Genomic DNA, 20,965 nt, shown 5'->3' on the forward strand with positions numbered 1-20,965 from the left:
GTGGACCTCCTTGGGTTGATTTGGGGGGGGGGCTCTCTATGCCTGTTGGATCTGGATTTCTGTTTTTCGCTCCCATATTTAGAAAGTTTTCAGCTATTATTTCTTCAAATAAATTTTTGGCTCCCCTTTCTCTCTCTTCTCCCTGTGGGATCCCTGTAATGTGGGTGTTATTACACTTTTGATGTTGTTGCTGAGTTTCCTAAGTCTATTTTCATTTTGTATTTTTTTTTTTTCTCTCTCCTGATCAGCTGGATTGCTTTCCATGACTCTCTCCTCCAGGCTACTGATCTATGCTTCTGCTTCCTTTTGCATACTATTTGTTCCCTTTAGTATATTTTTAATTTCAGTTATTAAGTTTTTCATGTCTTATTGGTTCTTTTTATGTTTTTTTATCTCATTTTTTAGAGTCTCACTGAGGTCCTCCACTCTTCTCTCAAGTCCAGTGAGTATCTTTATGATAAATATTTTAAATTATCTACCAGGCACATTACTTATATCTGTTTTGTTTGGGTCTCTTGTCCTGTTCTTTCATTTAGGACATTTTCCTCTGTCCCCTCATTTTGTCTAACTCTCTGTGTCCGTTTCTATGTATTTGGAAATTCAGCTGTCTCCTATTCATATCCTATCCACCAATAAGTAGTGGTGTCTTATGAAGAAAAGGTCCTGTAGTTCCATTCAGTGCAAAGTCCCTTGTTTATCAGAACCTTGTGCTTCAGGGGTGTCTCATGTGTGTCATGTGTGCCCTACTGTTGTGGCTGCCTTGATTTTGCCTTAAATTCAGTTTTCTGAAATGGCTCTCTTTGCCTTGTGGGTAGGGTTTGGTTCCTGTGTCATTAGTGGACCAGTCTGGGGCTGCCTTGGTCTTGAGTCAAACCAGGAGTTTGCCAGAGATGTTGCTGGCATCACTGAACTGTAGGGCACTTTCCCTGTGTTTCCCCTGAGAAACTTTCACTGGTGGGCAGGGCCTTTAATCAAACCAGATGTCTGCCCTCAGCTCACTGCTGGGGCGACAATGGGACTGGGGTGTGTGGCTGTCTTACCCTCTCCCTGGTGCAGAATCACTTTGGAACGGGACAGTTCCCTGTTGGGGCTGCTTGCACACTGCCAGGTTGTGGCATCTCTTTGGATGGTTTCCTGCCAAGAGTATATTGGAAGGGGTGTGTCTGCAGGAGAATGCAGGGGTGGGGCATGCTGTTAGCAAGAGGTAGCAAGTATTGGCACTGCACTGATTCCTGCAGGTTTCTGTGTCTAGGCAGGGGGATGGGGAAGGGAAGTGGTGCCCACCTGCTCTTTTGTTCTTGGGAAAGTCTCCCAAAGATCCCTACCCTTCCAGCACACACTCTGAGATCAGTAAATAAATCTCCCACCTGTGTATCCCAGGCATTTTTCAAACTGTTGCTTCTATGCTGTATCTCCGTAGCACTGTTTGTTGTTCTGCCTCTTTAAGGGTGGGGACTCAGTTTCCTATCACACTCCTGGCTGTCCCAGAGCCAAACCTGCTAATTTGTAAAGTTCTGGGTGTTAAGCCCTACAGATTCTTGGCCTGTTTGGCTTCAAAGCCAAATGTTTTGAGGGATTTGCCTTCCTCATGCAGGTTACCTATGCCTGGGGTTTTAGGGATAAAGGTCTGTTTCTTGCCTCTCTTCATGCCTTGGTTTCCTTTCCTCCTGTAGACAGTTCCACAGGTCTCTTTAGCTCCCAGCGATGTCTCTGCCCTCCTTCCCTCTTTGATGTTGTCTCTTCTCTACCTTTAGTCGTGGAGAGTCTATCCTGCCAGTTCTTTGGTTCATTTTCTGGCTTGTTACTGTTGTGGGTTACCTAGTGTATTCATAGGACGAGGTGAGCTTAGGGTATTCCTATTCTGCTATCTTCCCTGGAAGTCCCAGCTTATTTTTAAATTTTATTTTATAGAACTTTCTCACCATCTAAAATGACCATGTCATTTTCTAAAAGTTGCTTTTCTATGTTCCTGGAATGTTAGCTTTAAAAGGCCATATAATGTTCAGTTCTGTATCTTCAACATATAGAATAGTGCTTGGCATGTTAATTCATTGTATAAATGATGTGCCCCTTTGGGGACAGTTATGTTTCATTTGGCTTGTATCCTTAATATCTTGCACAGTGCATGTCACAGGATAGGGATATAATAAATATTAGTTTTTGTTGTTATCCCTAGATGTTATAACTGTTAAATAGGACAGTCATCAGGATCTAATCCTGTCATGGTTTCAGTCTTTTGGATAAGTAGTTTCTAATAATCATAGGGACTAACTCCACCCAGTATTTGAGCTCATATTCATTTTAATGAAATCAAAACCAAAAAATAACAACTTGATCAGGACAGAACTTGCTTAAAGAAAGACTCAGATTAGTTTCAGCAAGCTTACACAGTCAGCATTTTAGAGGTGAAGCTCTGAGGTTGAATCAAGCCAAGAAATACAATTGATCATCCTAGTCTGCAAATTTCATTTGTAAGTTCAATTGAAGTGTAAGTGGAATGGGATCATGTTATTAGTTCTCTTAGAGGCACAGATTTCCAGGATAGGAAAATATGTCTGTGCCTGCCTGGTCAGTCAGCCATGGGCTATCAATGCAGTGTTCCCAGGAACACTCCTTGGAGGGAATTAGAGGACATGAGGAGAGACTAATACTAAGCAAGATGTTTTGATCCCTTCATCCTCTTCCCCACACTCCCCCTTCCCCAACATACACCAGTTAAACCAAATGGTTGTGGTATTGTGACAAAAAGATGAATATAATTCTAATCTAAATTTAGTCTGTTTTTTTTTTTTCAGTCAGAATATTTCTTTTCTTCCTCTTGCAATTAAGCATTCTAATTTTCCTTTCCTATTGCAAAATTCTGCCTTTTAGATTGGCGGGGATTCAAATGGTATTAATCATTATTTCTAATTATTTAAGCTATTTCAATGATTGAAGAGAATGTCTATGATTATAGGTTACTGTTAAATAATGGAGTCCTTTCAAAATCTCATTGGTCAGTTTCAGTTTAGTTGGGAAAAAAATCACAGAGACAAAAATATAAGTTTTGAAAAACTACTCTTTTTAGCTACAAAAACTAGCTTGCATTCTTCTTATCAGAAGTAGAGGAAAGATTTTGCTGCAAACTTGGGAGAATACTGCTTATTAACTTCTTTATAACATGGTGAGAATTTTTTCATTCCTGAATTTTAGCAATTTTGAAATGCTGAGATGCTCTCATTTTTCCTTTATAACTCAAGTCTGGAACCCAGAATTTCTTGCTTGGATTGTGAATTGCCAAACTCCAAGAGAATTGTGAATTTTTAAATTTTTCATAAAAATAATAAATGGCACTTGAAATATTTGAGTTAGATAAATTCCATTTAAGGTCAAGTCTATCTTGTTTGAGACCTGAAATTCAAATGAAAACCACCTGGGGATGGAGTGGTTCTGTTGCACCCATGTATCTGAGGAAATCTTGCTGGGGATTGAGAGTTGACACCCAGACTTCATGTGCACATATCAACTGAAGAAATAAGATAATTATCTAAAACCTCCAAGCAACATTTCACTGGAGTTTTCTGGGGGGAGGGGCAGTTGTTTGTTTTTTGTTTTAGTCAATCTTACACATTAATGTAAATGTGATTTTTATGTGGCTTTTTAATGGATACTCAGATGGCAGCATCACTTTTCCATTTTTATTTTATTTTGTGCTTCAATAAATGCTGTTCTTGTACATGTGAAGCCAAATAAAATAACTGTTCAGCTCAGACAGTGTTATCATTTTCATTATTTATAAGATAGTGTGCATTTGTAGTCAGTGGAGTAATTATAAGTTCCAGATGGCAGGGGCCATTCCTATTAAGTTTTCTGTCCCCAGTGCTTAGTGCAGTGCCTAGCACATAATAGGTCCTCCATACCTGCTTAATCAGGTAATGCTAATGGGATGGTTTGTTACTGTGATCTAGTTTCTTGACCTATAAAAGTGGCATTCATTATCTCTTTGATATGTTCTATTCTTATTATTATGCCACTTAGAAATTTTTAGGATACATACATTAGGTTTATAATAGTAGTTACTTGAATTTGAACAACTTTGTGAGAAACACCTGTATCCATTATTTTAGCATGTTCTCACTACATTTCTATTAAGTCAGGAGGCATGGAAGCCTGAAGTTTAAGAGATTATCATTCTTTATTCTAACTCCAAGCCAGTTCTCTCTTCTTTGCTAACTGTATGGTAGGCATAATGAACACATTATTAACCTCCAATAAAAGATTTCCTTCCTAAAGACTCATTGGTTGATAGTATTAAAATAATAAGGAATTCAGAAATCAAGCTTCTGACAACTTTATGTTGTTGGGATGGATTTTAGAATTTTATTTTAAGTGGCTATTTTCCAAATAAAGCTCAGCGTGATGGAAAAATCAGCTCTGGGCTATATGCTTGAGGATTGTTTACTTGGTGGGTTAATCACAAAGTTGTTTTTTTCCAAGGTTGGCTTCTCAGTGGGAGATCCCTGAAGGTTGGTATGGGTCCACAGGTCATAAAATAGTTTTAATAGCATATTCAACATAATGGAAGTGTCTTCTGAATTATTGGGCTAATATACCTATTGTTCATCTTCCTGATGGAAAAACTGAGAGATGATTTTGTAAATGCTTGTACATTAGAAGTATTATTGAAGGTTTGCAAACATATTAAAAAAGGGGGCCTGTCTTTTCTTAAAATTGTCTACTTAAAATTTTCCCCCTCTGCTTTGCCTATTTCATGATGTTTTTAATTCTCTTCTCCTTAGAGTCCCAAGGCCTGAGGTTCTATTCCGTTTTCTCTTCTTTCCATAAACAATTTTTCCAATTGGATTTGTCAATAAAGCAGGCAGTATTTATTTGCTTTACTGATAATTTTTCAGAATTTTAGATATGAAAAAGTTTTCTCATCGAAATTTAATTATCCTGATCATCAAGTTTGTTCTTACTTTTGCTTAGACAAAATTTTCCCCATTTCCTAAATTTTTTTGTAGAGATAGAGCTAATTAATGATGCCAGAAACTTTTAAGGCGGTTCAATTGTACCTTTTGCTTTTCTCTAAATGATCTAATACCAAAATTTGAAACATTGTTTAATCCTTCCTCCTTTTTAATACTCTCTAATTCTAAGTATCTTCAACTATATGATTGACTCAGGTTTAACTGTAATTAATTATAAATTTCACTTTTTTCATCTAAACATGTAACTGCTTAAAGCCAGAGACCTCACTTTTTTTTCTGTGTTCCTCTTTTTATTCTTGTCACATATTAAGTGCCTGGTACCTTCAAAAGAGGAATGTTATACATGGTTATTTGCTTAATGAGAAATAGTCATTCATATTTGTATTTATTTTTCAACGTTTATTTATTTTTGAGACAGAGAGAGACAGAGCATGAATGGGGGAAGGTCAGAGAGAGAGGAAGACACAGAATCTGAACAGGCTCCAGGCTCTGAGCTGTCAGCACAGAGCCTGACGGGCGCCTCGAACTCACCGACCGCGAGATCATGACCTGAGCTGAAGTCGGATGCCCAACCGACTGAGCCACCCAGGCGCCCCATATTTGTATTTGTTAATAGCAACAATAAACACTTTCAACATTGATCCCATTATAAATGTTAGGCAAGTTAGAATAGTAACAGAACAATGCAAATTGTTTTACAGAAATGAGGATTACAGCACCTATTAATGCATAATAATGTGGAATGTGGACTGAAGATACTGGTAAAGTGATCTCAATCTCATTTCATCTTATTTCCTATTGCCTTGTTTACCCTGTCCCTTGGTATTTGAATAGGACATCAGTTGACTTTAATGACTAGTATTGCAGTTATCTTTTTACCCTTGATTAGTTTTTTAAAAGACTATGCCCATTCTTTGAACAAAATGTCGTGATAGGGACATGTGTATCTTAAACTGCCCATATGTTACCAAAGCAGGTTTAGATTCTGTGCAGATTATTCCAAGCCTGTTATTTTGACTAGGAGGATTTTGCAGACTTTAAGAGCAAAGCAATTATTGGATATGTATGCTCCAGAGTTGATGATAGGTTTTTGCTTAACATTTTACATGATATCTAAAGTGCCCTTAAATTTCAAAAGTGAACTTTTGAGTTCCTAGCCTGGTGATTAAGAAATCTATAAATGTCATATTTCATGAATAGATATGAATAATTATAACTTCTTATTGACAGTGACCTCAGTGATTTCCCCCAGTGGTTGGGCAGGCATCTAAAGGTTAGCTCTTTAAAGTTCAACGCTGATTTAGGTGGTGAGACACTGTATTAGTTGTGTGAGTGCAGTTTTTATGTGGTGTAGGGCATTGGGAGAGAGCTTTGGAGCTAGAGTGCCTGCCTTTGAAGCCTGTCTTTGCCACTCACAAACAATGTGGCAGGGCTACCAAATGATTTTGTATGTTTCCTTATTGGCAAAAAGGGAGAATAATAATAGTACTTCCCTCATAAGATTGTTATGAGCTTGAAATTAGATACTTAAAGTGCTCAGTTACCACTTAATAAAGATCAAACATTATTATTATTCTTTCTGTTATCTGTCTCTACTTTTTTTTTTTTTTTTCATCTGCCTGACTTTAGCCAAGTGCTGACCCTGAGGACCATTTCAGAGTCTACTCCAGAGGACTTCCTGTCTTTTCCCCTTGTCACCTTTCCTCCTTTCCAGACTGGCAGTGGTATGGAATGCAATCTTTCTAATTTGTTTCCCCTTTCATCTTCAGAGTTTTGATCATATATCCTAAGAGAAAACAGAATTTAACAAATATGAGAGGTGATAAAGCTTAAATTCTACCAAGATCTTAGAGTTATGATTTCCAGTGTAATTCTTATCTCCTTTATAAAAATGATTTCCACTCATTCAAGTTATTTAAAGGCAAAAAGTGCCTGATTTCTCCTTCTTCTATGAAAACCCTTTTCCAGGTGGACTGGTGTAGAGGGTGGTGAGCTTGTTTGATGAGATGATGTCTGTCTATTATAGATTTCTGCTTCGTGCAGAAATGGACCCTCTGGGGAATTCTTTGTAAACACAGTACCAAGTCTACTTATAATATTAATTTCTCAAATTCAAAAAAGTGCTCTTGGTTACTAGTATGGGATTTCTGATTTTATTAAAAAACGTGTCACTGAAATTTGGTGTGGTGCCTATATTGAGAAAGTATGTGAAATTTGTCTTTTGTAAGGATATTGTTGAAGATATTTTTCATTGCATTTTTTGCCCTCTTTTAAAAAGATTCTTAGAAAAAAAATTCCTGCTTTGCTTTAGTGTCAATTAAATTAATCAGTTATTGATTTATTTTCCTAAATAATCATTCTGTTTATCTTAGGAATTATACTATATATAACTGATAAAGCTCATCTTTTCTGACATTTTGCCTTTAAAAATTAACCTCATCTTTCTTTTTCTTTTTTGTATTTACATTTTGATTTAGGGACTTTGTATTTTAAATATCTTTATAAGCTACATTAAATATTTCCTGAAACCAAGGTAATATAATAAAAGGTGATATGTTTTTACGTATTAAAACTGTGGCATTCTAAACATCCTTTCTTTCCCCACAATAAAATTACAGCTCTCATTTGTTCATCTCTATACATGCCACAAATTGTGCAAAACACTTTGTAAATCATCTCTTTTAATCCCCTTAGCAGTGGTATATAGAGGGTTTCCCCCCTTTTTACAGGTGAGAAAACTGTTGAGAAGTTAAGATCATAAAATTAGTTAATTAGGAAATCATGTTTTGAACTCAGTTGGATCTAAAACTTACACCTAGTCCGTATCATTCCTAATTGAAGAAGGTGAGTCGGTCCTCCATGTTTTAAAAACATTTAGGTCTTTTGTATGTCAAAGGAATAAATATGTTGGTTATCCAAATCTTCATTGGCAGTGGCACTTGAACAATGTCCTGGGCTTTTAAAATATGGTGAAATAATTTAGCATTATTATCAAATGTCAAATTACAGATTATGGAGGGCATAGCAGACATTTTTATTTGCAATCATCCCAGGATAATTAAAAAAAAATTTTTTTTTCAACGTTTATTTATTTTTGGGGCAGAGAGAGACAGAGCATGAACGGGGGAGGGGCAGAGAGAGAGGGAGACACAGCATCGGAAACAGGCTCCAGGCTCTGAGCCATCAGCCCAGAGCCTGACGCGGGGCTCGAACTCACTGACCGTGAGATCGTGACCTGGCTGAAGTCGGACGCTTAACCGACTCCGCCACCCAGGCGCCCCATCCCAAGATAATTTTACCTGAGCTGATTAAAAATTTGTAGAGTGGTCAGAGGAGATCATTAGCTATCTTGCTACAATTATAATTTTTATGAAACTGTGAAATTCAATACTCGCTTGTATGAAGACAGGTACTTTAAGGGGTCAGCTTTTATTGTTCTTGTTGGCTTTAAAAGTGAATGGCAAATTCATCTAAAAATGAGGTAATATACTTGAGTGTTGCCACTTGCTGTACCTGAAAACTAGAATGATTTGTGTTAGCCAGACCTCCAGGTTATACCGAGTAACTTTAAAAGAGAGGAGGGAAGGGCAGCCTGCTTTCTTCTGCCCTTGACTGAAAAATCCAAATATCTGTTTTCTTTATTTTCAAGTACACTTTATGGACTTCCTACAGAATATTAAGTGACAAGAAGGTTCTTTTTTTCTTTTTGTTCCCAATTCCTTTTATTTATTTATTTATTTTCCTAACACTTTTGGAAAGCATTCTCCTTCCAGGCATTTAAGAGCTTTTTTGGCATCTGATGTTGCCAGTGTTAACACTGGCAATTGGTGCAATTTACAATAGTGCATTAAATATAAATCTCATTTTACATCACTTGCATAAAGTTGATTTGTGGTAAAAGTTTGCTAGTAATGATAGATGTATATCATGAATTACTGCATGTGCAGTCCATGCACTTGAACTATATGGAAGTAAGCAATTATATGTTTACTTAAGAAATGTTAATGTGTCTCTACAACTTAATTTTGTCATGTCTTTGTCAACTTTGTAAAAGGCCATGATGAGTTTCTATGTCCTTGAGTTAGGTCATTTCCTTTCTGGGAAAGAGACTCTGAGCAATTAGAATAAATGTTTTTAAGCCCTTTATAGAATTTTAAATTAACTTCCGACAATAAACCTTTTTCATCTGGGTAACTTCTCAGCCTTGAGATTTTTGGGGGCATGCCTTATTTCCCTTTGTGTGATTAGAACATTGTTTGTAGAATATGTGAGCATGTAACAGTTTATCTTAGATGTTTCGGGGCCCTTTGAAGAGTACAGAGGAGCATAATATTTTCTAAGTTTTTCTGGTCTCTTTCCTTGAATGGGTGCATTTGTTTTGGTGTCAGCTGTACCATATTTGATTTTAGTCTAACTGGTGTTTCATTGGCTCTGGCCTCTGCACAATTCTGTTTCCCTTAGAACACTCACCTTCAGTGAGTCTAACTTTTCTCTTTTGAGTCTTTAGTTCTCTAGAGACTCTGTGGCTTCTCGTTTAGTTTTTGTTGTTCTAGGGTCGGTGCCTTTACCAAATTAGGTATTTCCCCCAGATCAACCCTGCTTTTAAAAATAGAAGGTGAAAGTGATACTGTCTTCCAATCTTTCTTAACTTCAGTTGAGGCTTGTGTGAGAGAAGTAAGCCTTTCTGAAAATGATTTGAGGGCTTGTTTTATCAAGTCTCCCAAGAGTGATACTTAGGTAGTACTTTTGTGGATGCATAAGAGAGAAGTTAATTAATTATATCCAAAGGATGCCTTTGGGCATTAGGGCTTAATTTACTTGTAGGACTCCAGTGGAGGACACTAAGACTTGCTTTGAATATACCAAACAAAGGATGGCAAAGGATGGATGACTGACACTGTTTCAGTGCCTACGTTGCAGAAGGTAATGCACGAAGACTTTTAAATATATTCTCTCACTTAATATGAGGCTTGACTTGAAAAGCTAGGCCACAGGGGCGCCTGGGTGGCGCAGTCGGTTAAGCGTCCGACTTCAGCCAGGTCACGATCTCGCGGTCCGTGAGTTCGAGCCCCGCGTCGGGCTCTGGGCTGACGGCTCAGAGCCTGGAGCCTGTTTCCGATTCTGTGTCTCCCTCTCTCTCTGCCCCTCCCCCGTTCATGCTCTGTCTCTCCCTGTCCCAAAAATAAATAAACGTTGAAAAAAAAAATTATAAAAAAAAAAAAAGAAAAGCTAGGCCACTGGCAATGCTTCTATTAGAACTTTCCTAATCTTTTCTTTTTTTTTTTAAAGGCTTATGGGAGACCCAGGCTAGGTTGAGTATGTTTGACTCCTCTTGTAGCTGGAATGATAAAATAAAGCCCCTGGTAACTTTAATACCCCCAGTTATATCAGTGGATAGATCATCTAGACAGAAAATCATTAATGAGACATCAGCCTTAAATGAACATTAGACCAGATGGACTTAATAGACATATATAGAACATTCCATCCAAAAGCAACAGAATACACATTCTTCTCAAGTGCACATGGAACATTCTCCAGGATAGGACATATGTTGGGCCACAAAACAAGTCTCATTACACTTAAGGAGATTGAAATCATATCAAGCATCTTTTCACAGTGGTATGATACAAGAAATCAGTTACAAGAAGAAAATGAAAAATCACAAATATGTGGGATTGAACAACATGCTACTGAATAACCAGTGGGTGAACAAAGAAATAAAAGACAACTGAAAATGGAAATAAAACTTACCAAAATCTATGGGATGCAGCAAAAGCAGTTCTGTGAGGGAAGTTCATAGCAATACAGGCCTAGCTCAAGAAATAAGACCAATCTTAATAATATAAGAGAGGAAATAAATGAGATAGGGATTAAAAGACAATATAAAAAGATCAATGAAACTAAGAACTGGTTCTTTGAAAAGATAAACAGAATTGGCAAACCTTTAGCTAGTTACACCAAGAAAAAAAGAGAGGGCTCAAATAAATAAAACAAGAAATGAGAGAGGAGAAGTTACAACTGATACCACAGTATTTCTATACTAAGGATTATGAGATTATTATGAATAATGATAGGCCAACAAATTATACAACCTAGAAGAAAGGGATATATTTCTAGAAACATACAATCACTAATACATTAATGAAATAAGTTAAAGAATACACAAATAAATGGAAAGATAGTCCATGCTCATGGACTGGAAGAATGAATATTGTTAAGATGGTCATACTATTCAATGACTATATTATAAAACTAAGTAATCAAAATAGTCTGTTAATTATTATACCTTTGTAATATAGTGGATATATGGAAATGTACTTTGGTGCAGCCACTATTGAAAGCAGCACAATATTCTTTTGGATTTTAGGGATTTAGTGCAGTTTCAACATATAATCTAAATTGTCATTGTAGTTCACCACCTTGCATTTTGTTTTAAAGACACAGAGGCTTAAAATGAGGTTCTTTTCTTCTCTCAAAAAAAAAAAAAAGGAAGTTGATGGCAATGTGGAACTATATTTAGAGCAATCTGTTGGTGCTTCAGTGGATTCTATCCTGTTGGTAAAATGTAGAGTAGGCTTAAAATGTTTTCTTTTTAATATTTTTATTTTAATTTTAATTTATAGAAAGAGAAATTGAGCATGTGAGCAGGGAAGATGGGAAGAGGGATAGAGAGAGAGAATCCCAAGCAGGCTCCATCTCTAACATGGAGCCCTATGCAGGGCTTGGTTTCACCACTCTGGGATCATGACCTGAGCTGGAATCAAGAGTCAGACACTCAACCAACTGAGCCACTGAGGTACCCCCATATGTTTGTTTGTTTGTTTTTAAGTTAAATATCATTCCACTGACTCCATAGTAATAAAAATAAAAATTTTGCTTAATCATAAAACTTCACTTACTAGATTCAACTCACGTATATGACCAACTCTTAATTCCTATAGGGTAAATACTTTGGGAAATGAAAAGTTTCCTTGAACTGGTTGGTATTATACTAGCATATTCCTTCTAACTAAGTACAACTTCCACAAAGTTCTATGGCAGAGAAGTTTGGATGCTGCAGCTTATAGGCACATTATTAAAGAATCTCTGCAAAACAATATAACTTCATAGAGTTCCAAATAAATTTAAGATATTCATAGCACTCTTGCTACCCATCTAGCCACTACTCTTTCTATTTGACTAACACTTACTATTGAGAATCCATGAGATTCAGGGTTATGGAGCAATCCTGATCAGAAAGTGTTTAGGATGAAGGAAAAGTCCATTTGTTTGAGACATGGTAGTTTAGTTTCACTCAGAAAGTGAAGAGTATGCCAAAATCTCAAGTGCCACTGTCAATGACATATATATTTTTTGGTATTAACCTGTAATGTCTTGAGTGTTCCCAGTTGAAAAATTGCTTCCGTATTACATCAAGCTCAAAAATCCTCAAAATCTTGGCATCTTACTTGATTAAAATTACTTAGCCATGAAAAAAAGGATGAGATTGTGCCATTTGTGACAACATGGATGGACCTAGAGGATATTATCCTAGGTGAAGTAAGTCAGGCTGAAAAAGATAAATACCATATGATTTCACTTACATGTGTAATCTAAAAAAAAAAAAAGAGAGAGAATAAACAAACAAAAAGCAGAATGAGAACTAAAAATACAGAGAACAAACTAAGGGCTGCCAGAGGGGAGGGGGAACTGGGCAAAATGGGTGAAGGGGAGTGGGAGACACAAGCTTCCAGTTATAGATGAATAAGTCATGGGAATAGAAGACACACCATAAGGAATATTGTTAATGATATTTTAATAGTGTTGCATAGTGACAGAAAGCAGCTGTACTTGTAGTGAGTATAGCGTGGTGTATAAATTTGTCCTATCACTATGTTATACACTTAAAATGAAGGTATCATTTTGTGTCAATTATACCCAAATAAAAACATTGGAAAACAAAACAGAACAAACAAAATTAAACTCATAGATACAGAGAACAGAATGGTGGGTGCGGGGGGGAAGGGGACTTGGAAGGAGAGTGAAATGTGTAAAGGGGGTCAAGAGATACAGATATCCAGCTATAAAGTGAATAAGTCATGGATGTGTAATGTACAGCATAGTGTCTATATCAATAGTATTGTAGTGCATATTTGAAATTACCAAGAGAGTAAATCTTAAAATCTTGTTTCTCATCACAGGAAAAAAAACTTCACTTTTTTGTAATTTTGTATAGTACAGTGTAATACAGATGGTAACTAGACTTATTTTGTGGTGATCATTTCACTGTGTATACAAATATTGAATTATTATGTTGTATACATGAAAATAACATAATATTACATGTCACTTATACCTCAATTTAAAAAAATGTAAAAAAACAAAAACAAAACAAAACAAAAGCTCAAAGACCCTCAGACCCTTTAGCTGCTTGATAGTAGCATATGTGTCCATTTGTACTGTTATTTTTCCTTAGCACCTAGAGTTCTTGGCCTATTATAAGTGTACAATAAATATTTTTTAGTAAAAGTAAAATGTAATCTAATGATTTTTAATACTCCCTAAGATAGTTTTACATACTTTCACTTGAAATCTGTGGAGATTTTAAATAAGTTATGAGTCTGGCTATGATCTCGCTGACACCTCAGATCTTCATTGACATGAGTAAAGATCCAGAAGATGCTGAATGGAGTGGATATGAGTGGATTTGTTTTGTGAACTTATGGGTGAGAGAGGCAACTATCAACAGGAGCACATACTGTTTGCCATAGGTCTCTTGCAAGAAGCTGGGATGTCCTGCTTCTCCGGCCTTTGGCTGATTCTGCAGCAGATGAGTTGAAGCAGAAATTATAACAGGACATGCTTCCTGTTAGGAGCTATCCTGAGTCACTGCATTTATTGGGAAGAAATTGTTCACAGTAATTTGAAGACCTTGATATAAGAGTGATCATCATTGGCACAGGAGGAATGCATGAAATAAAGAACTTGGTACCATTTCTAGTACCATTTGAAAATAATTGGGTTTAGAATGACATCAGAGATGTTTTTCTGCATTAAATGTTCTAAGAACAATGTGACTTCAGTGACAGGGACTCCAGTGAAAACCTGAAGTCATTTAGAAAATGTACCATGGCTTTGACAAGCATAAAGACTTATATATAATCAACCCCAAATGTTACACAGCTGTTTCTAAAAAGTATTAAGTGTAATATTATTGTCCTAATTATCTTTTCCCCACCAAGAATGTGGTATTATATGGCATCCCTTACAATTAACTATGCTTAGTTGAAATCAGTATGCCAACCCTGTAACGTTATATACCATGCCATTAGTTGTGTTATGAATAAATGTACCAAACAAGGAAACAAACACATATTTTAAAAAAATGAAAGAAAAAAAAAGAGGTTGAAGTGTTGACAGGGGTGAATGGAGGTAGAAGATGAGGACACAGGAGGCAGATACACAGGATAATGGTGAAATTCTAAACCCTTGTGGGAAAAAAAAAAGAAATCTTGAGGAGTTCTAGTTCTCCTCATACTATAGAACTGAGGGTTCAAAGGTGTACTACCTAAATCTCAGAAATTAGAGAACCTCCAGCTGATGTCTGGGTAACATTAGTCAGCATCTCAAGTTATATGCTCCCAATGTTGTACCAACTTCTCCCTCAGTCCCCATTGAAATCCTACCATACATCCCAACACGTATACCAAAGCCTAGGACTCATGCTTGACTATGTTTTTCCTCTTACCTTCCATAACCAACCCAAAAGCAATTCTGTATTTGTTTCCAAAATAAACTTTGAAGTCATTTACTTGTCTTCTATGTCACTACTATTCCTGATCCTAGAACACCATCATTTCCTTCCTGGATAACTGCAAGAATGGTAATCTCCATTCTAACCACCCTTTCACCGCTCTTGCCATGCTCCTTTCATAGCAGAGTGATCTATGAAAACAGTAAATAAAATCAAGTCTCTGTTTAAAAATCCTCTAGTGAGTTCCCATAAATCTGAGGATGGAATGCAAACTCCTGCAGTGGTGAAGAGTAGCTGGCCCCTCACTCAGTATCACTTGCTCTCAGTAGGCTTCTATCACCCTGCCTGCCTATACTTGAGAGGTGCCAAGATTTCTCCCGCCTGAGGGTTTTTGTTCTTGCTGCTCCTGGACATGTCTTTCTCCTTCTCATTCCATCTCCATCTTCTCATCCTTCCATGTAGGTTCAAATATCCCTCCTTGTGGAGGTCTTCCCTTTCTATTCTATTGAAAATTGTCCCCGTTTACCACATTGCTTTATTTATTTATTTATTTATTTATTTATTTATTTATTTATTTATTTATTTATTTTTGTAGCACTTGTTAAGATTTATAACTTACTTACGTGCTATTTCTCTTCTGATCAGAGATGGGAGCCTGTGGCTTTTTCACAGTTGTATTCCCATTGCCATTTTATAATAAGCACCCCATACATATTGGTTGAGTGAAAAAGATTCTTTATTTGGATGTCCTTTTGTGCCTTTGAAAACCACTGGCTTCCTACTTGCCTCTTCCTATGGCTCAGAGAAATCCATGGGCCTATCCCATATTTTGACTTTCATATAGATCTTTTCTGCTTCCCACTCCAAACGAACTTCCTAAAAATTGAGTCATGTAAATAGGCCTCTGATAGGGTGGGGAGCAATTCTTCTTATTGCCATAAGGGTCCATCCATGGCTGAATCCTAGTAGGCACGCAGATTGGGCTGAAATGGGCTGTTGATGTATTTGTCCTTGAAGTCTGTGCCAGTTAATCATTCTTCACCTCCAAAGTTAAGTGACTTTTCAAAAATATGACATATAACTTAGAGAGTCCTGAGAAGGAAAAATAAAACTGTATCGTCCTTCCTGAAATCAGTTTTAATCAGAGAGAAGTTAGTAGAACTCTAGACAGTGAAATGCATTTTCTTGTGGATCTGCAATTCTAATAGTTTTTTCTATTTTTTTTTTATTCAGGTATAACTGAAAAATGAAATAGTAAGATAAAGTGCATATCAAGATGATTTTATATGTATAAACTGTGAAAGGACTCCCTCTATCAAGTTTAATCAACAGATCCATTGCCTTATATATTGGCCTTTTTGTGTGTGTGTGAAGTTCTACTCTTACCACATCCAATTATACAATACAATGTTATCAACTACAGTCATTGAGTTACATATTAGATACTAAGATTTTATTCATCTTATAACTGAAAGTTTGTATTACTTTTCTACCAACATTCCCTTATTTCCTCCAGCCCCCAGACCCTGGCAAGTGCTTTTCTATTCTCTGTTCCTATGAGTTTGACTTTTGACTTTTTTTTTTTTTTTTTTTAGGTTTCATTGTAAGTGATACCATGCGATGTTTATCCTTCTCTCTCTGGCTTATTTCACCTCACACAATGGCCTCAAGATCCATCTAAGTTTTCACATGTGGCAGGATTTCCTTCTTTTTAAAGACTGTGTAATATTCCATTGTATGTATATACTACAATTTCTTTATCCATTCACCCATGGCTGGAAATATAGGCTGTTTCTATGGTTTAGCTATTGTAAATAATGCAGTGATGAACATGGCAGTACCTATTATCTCTTTCAGATAATGGTTTCATTACCCTTGGTTATATACTCAGAAGTGGGGTTTCTGGATTGTGTGGTAGTTCTGTTTTTATTTCTTGATGAACCCCTATACTGTTTTCCATAGTGTCTATACCAATTTACATTCCTCCCACCAACAATGTACATAGTTCCCCTTCTCTCCATATCCTCACTAGCATTTGTTATTTCTTGTCTTTTTTATGATAGCCATTCTAACAGGTGTGAGCTGATATGTCATCGCAGTTTGACTTGCATTTGCCTGATTATTAGCGATGTTGAATAACTTTTCATGTACCTTTTGGCCATCTGTATTTTGTATTTTTTTATTTTTAGGAAAGTATTTATTTATATTCTTTGTCCATTTTTTAATTGGGTTGTACGTTGTGTTGCTATAAGTCCCTGTTGTATTTCAGATATTAATCCATTATCAGATATGTGGTTTGCAAATACTTTCTCTCATTCCATAGGTAGCCTTTTCATTTTGTTGATGGTTTCTTTTGTTGTGCAGAAACTTTTTAGTTAAATGTAGTCCTCCTTATTTATTTGTGGTTTTGTTCCTTTGCTTATGGTGTCAAATCCAAAACGTCATTGCCAAGACAGATGTCAAGGAGCTTAACCTCTATGTTTTCTTTTGGGTGCTTTATGATTTTAGGTCTTATGTTCAAGTCTTTAATCTACTTTCAGTAGATTTTTGTGTATGGTATAAGATAGAGGTCCAGTGTCATTCTTTTATATATGGCTACCAGTTTTCCCAACACCATTTTTTGAAAAGACTGTCCATTTTCCATTGTATATTCTTGGTTCCTTTGTTACAAATTAATTGATTATATATGCCTGGCCTGTATCTGGGTTCTCTATTTTGCTCTATTGATCTATGTGTCTGTTTGTATGCCAATACCACACTGTTTTGATTACTATAACTTTGTAATATAGTTCAAAATCTGGACGTCTAATACCTCAAGCTTTGTTTTTCTTTCTTAAGATTTCTTTGGCTATTTGGTATATTTTATGGTTCCATACTAATTTTAGGATTGTTTTTTCCATTTCTGTGAAAAATGTCATTGAAATTTTGATAAGGATTGCATTGATTTTGTAGATTGCTTTGGGTAGTAGGGACAATTTAACAATATTAATTCTTCCAATCCATGAGCATGGGCTATCTTTCCACTTATTTGTGTCTTCTTTAATTTCTTTCATCAGTGTCTTATGGTTTTCAGTATACAGGTCTTTCTCTTCACAGTTAACTTTATTTCTATGTATTTTATTCTTCTTGATGCAGTTGTAAATTGGAATGTTTAATTTCTCCTTCTGGTAGTTCATTGTTGTTGTATAAAAACACAATTGTTTTTTGTATATTGCTTTTGTGTCCTGCAATGTTACTGAATTCACTGATTAGTTCTAACAGTTTTTTGGTGGAATCTTCAGGATTTTCCATATATAATACCATCTACAAATAGAAACAGCTTTAATGCTTTCTTTCCTACTTGTATGCCTATTATTTCTTTGTCTTGCCCAAGTCCTCTGCTCGGGACTTCCAGTACTGTGTTGAATAAAAATGGCAATCCCTGTTTCGTTCTTGGTCTTAGAAGAAAAACTTTTATCTTTTTATAAGTGGGTATCATATTAGTCCTAGGCTTGTCATATATAACCTTTATTATGTTGAAGTATGTTCCCTTTATACGCATTTTGTTGAGAGTGATTTATTTTAATCATAAATGGGTGTTGATGATGTCAAATGCTTTTTCTTCATCTATTGAGATGATCATATGATTTTTATCCTTCATGTTGTTAATGCACTGCATCATATAATTGATTTGCAGATGTTGAACCATCCTTGCATCCTGGGAACGAATACCACTTGATCATGGTGTATGATCTTTTTAATGTACTGTTGAATTTTTTTTCCTAATATTTTGCTGAAAACTTTTTTTATCTGCCTTTTTATCCTCATCTTGTCTCACTCTCTTTTTTTAAATTTAAGTATAATTGACATGTGTTACATTAGTTTCAGTATACAACATAGTAATTTGACAATTCTGTATGTTATACTATACTCACCATGGTAAGTGTAGTTACATCTATCACCGTACAATGTTATTAAAATATTATAGACTGTATTCCCTACATGGTACTTTGTATCTCCATGGCTTATTTATTTCATAACTGGAAGTTTGTACCTTTTAATCCCCTTTATCTATTTTGCCCATCCCTTAGTCCTCTCCCCTCTGGCAACCACTAATTTGTTCTCTGTATTTATGATTCTGTCTCTGTTTGTTTCTCTGTTCATTTGTTTTGTTTTTTAGATTCCACATATAAATGATATCATATGGTGTTTCTCTTTTACTTATTTCACTTACCATAATACCCTCCAGGTTTATTTTTGCTGAGTATTTTTACATCTATATTCATCAGGGATATTGGCCTGTATTTGTTTGTTTGTTTGTTTGTTTGTTTTGTTTTGTTTTCCTCATATGTTCTGTTCTGTGTATGGCTTTGTTATCAGGGTAATGTTGTCCTCATATAATGAGTTCGGAAGTTTTTTCCTCGAATATTGGTATTTGTTTGTTTTTAAAATGTTTCGTAGAATTCACCAGTGAGGATATTGGTATTGGATTTTTCTTTCTTGGGAGTTTTTTGATTACTGATTCAATAGTAATTTGTCTATTCATGTGTTCTCTTTCTTCATGATTCAGTGGTAGGTTGCATCATTTTCAGAATATATCCATTTCTCCTAGGTTGTTCAATTCATTGGTGTATAATTGTTTATAGCAGTATCTTATGATTCTTTGTATTTCTGTGATCTTGGTTGTAATGTTTTCACTTTCATCTATAATTTTATTTGAGTCCTCTTTTCTTGCTTAGTCTAGCTAAACGTTTGTCTGGTTTGTTTATCATTTAAAAACTTTTTATTCTTTCCATAAATTTTGGTATGTTGTATTTCCATTTCATTTGTTTCAAATATTTTTTTTTATCTCTCTTTTGATTTTTTTCTTTGACTCATTGGTTATCAGGAGCATGTTGTTTAATCTCCACATATTTGTGAATTTTCCAGTTTTTTTTTCCATAATTGATTGGTAGTTTCACACCTTTGTGGTTGGAAAAGATGCTTGATATGACTTCAGTATTAAATTTATTGAAACTTGTTTTGTGGACTAAAATATTATCTATCCTGGAGAATGTCCCATTTGCACTTGAGAAGGATGTGTATTAGAATTGAATGGAATATTCTGTATATGTCTGTTAGGTCGTCAAGCCTAACATATAATTTTTTTTTAAGTTTTTTTTAATGTTTATTTATTTTTGAGACAGATACAGAGCATGAACAGAGGAGGGACAGAGAGAGGGAGACACAGAATCTGAAGCAGGCTCCAGGCTCTGAGCTGTCAGCACAGAGCCCAACATGGGGCTTGAACTCATGGACCGCAAGATCATGACCTGAGCCAAGGTCAGATGCTTAGCCGACTGGGCCACCCAGGTGCCCAGAGCCTAACATATAATTTAAGTTTAATGTTTCCTTATTGACTTTCCACCTGGATTATCTATCCAATGTTGAATGTGGGGTATTAAAGTCTCCTGCTGTTATTGCATTGTTGTTTCTTTCTTCAGATCTTGTAATATTTGCTTTATGTATTTAGCTGCTCCTATTTTTGCATGCATAAATATATACAAATACATCCTCTTAGTGAATTGACTCCTTTATTATTATATAATGACCTTCTTTGTCTCTTGTTACAGTGAATCTATTTTGTTTGGTATCAATATAGCTATCCTTGAATTCTTCTGGTTTCCATTTGCATGGAATGTCTTTTTCTATACCTTCACTTTTAGTCTGTTTGTTCTTAAAATTGAAGTGATTCTCTTGTACACAGCATATAGTTGGGACTTGTTTTTTATCTGGTTAGCCACTTTGTGTCTTTTGGTTGAAGAATTTAGTTAATTTACATTTGAAGTCATTATTGATAAGAATGGACTTACTATTGCCATTTTGCTAATAATTTTCTGGTTGCTTTGTAATTCATTGTTCATTTTTTTTTTAATCTCTCTCCCTTTTTTTCATGTTTATTTATTTTGAGAGAGAGACAGAGACAGAGAGAGAGAATCCCAAGCAGGTACCACACTGTTAGTGCAGAGCCCAATGCAGGACTCAATTCCACATACTGTGAAATCATAACCTGAGCTGAAATCAAGGGTTGGATACTTAACCAACTGAACCCCAGGCATCCCATTCTTTATCTCTTGTTTTCTTCTGTGATTTTCTTTCTTTTCTTCCTCCTCCTCCTCCCCCTTCTCCCCTTCTTCTTCTTCTTCTTCTTCTTCTTCTTCTCCTTTTCTCTAGTGCTATGCTTTGATTCCTTTCTCTTTTATCTTTTGTGTATCTACTACTGTTTTTTGCTTCATGGTTA

At 35.8% G+C, this 20,965-nt stretch overlaps 1 long non-coding RNA gene across 1 annotated transcript; it reads left to right on the top strand.

The window, feature by feature from the left end:
• The first annotated feature begins 405 nt into the window (after positions 1-405).
• Positions 406-6,688, top strand: LOC125154961 (uncharacterized). Its single transcript, XR_007148007.1, has 3 exons — positions 406-442; positions 5,672-5,731; positions 6,600-6,688. It is a non-coding gene; the product is annotated as an uncharacterized LOC125154961 (long non-coding RNA).
• Positions 6,689-20,965: the final 14,277 nt, after the last annotated feature.

This window comes from Prionailurus viverrinus, chromosome A1 (genome assembly GCF_022837055.1).
Source record: "Prionailurus viverrinus isolate Anna chromosome A1, UM_Priviv_1.0, whole genome shotgun sequence".
Lineage (NCBI taxonomy): Eukaryota > Metazoa > Chordata > Mammalia > Carnivora > Felidae > Prionailurus > Prionailurus viverrinus.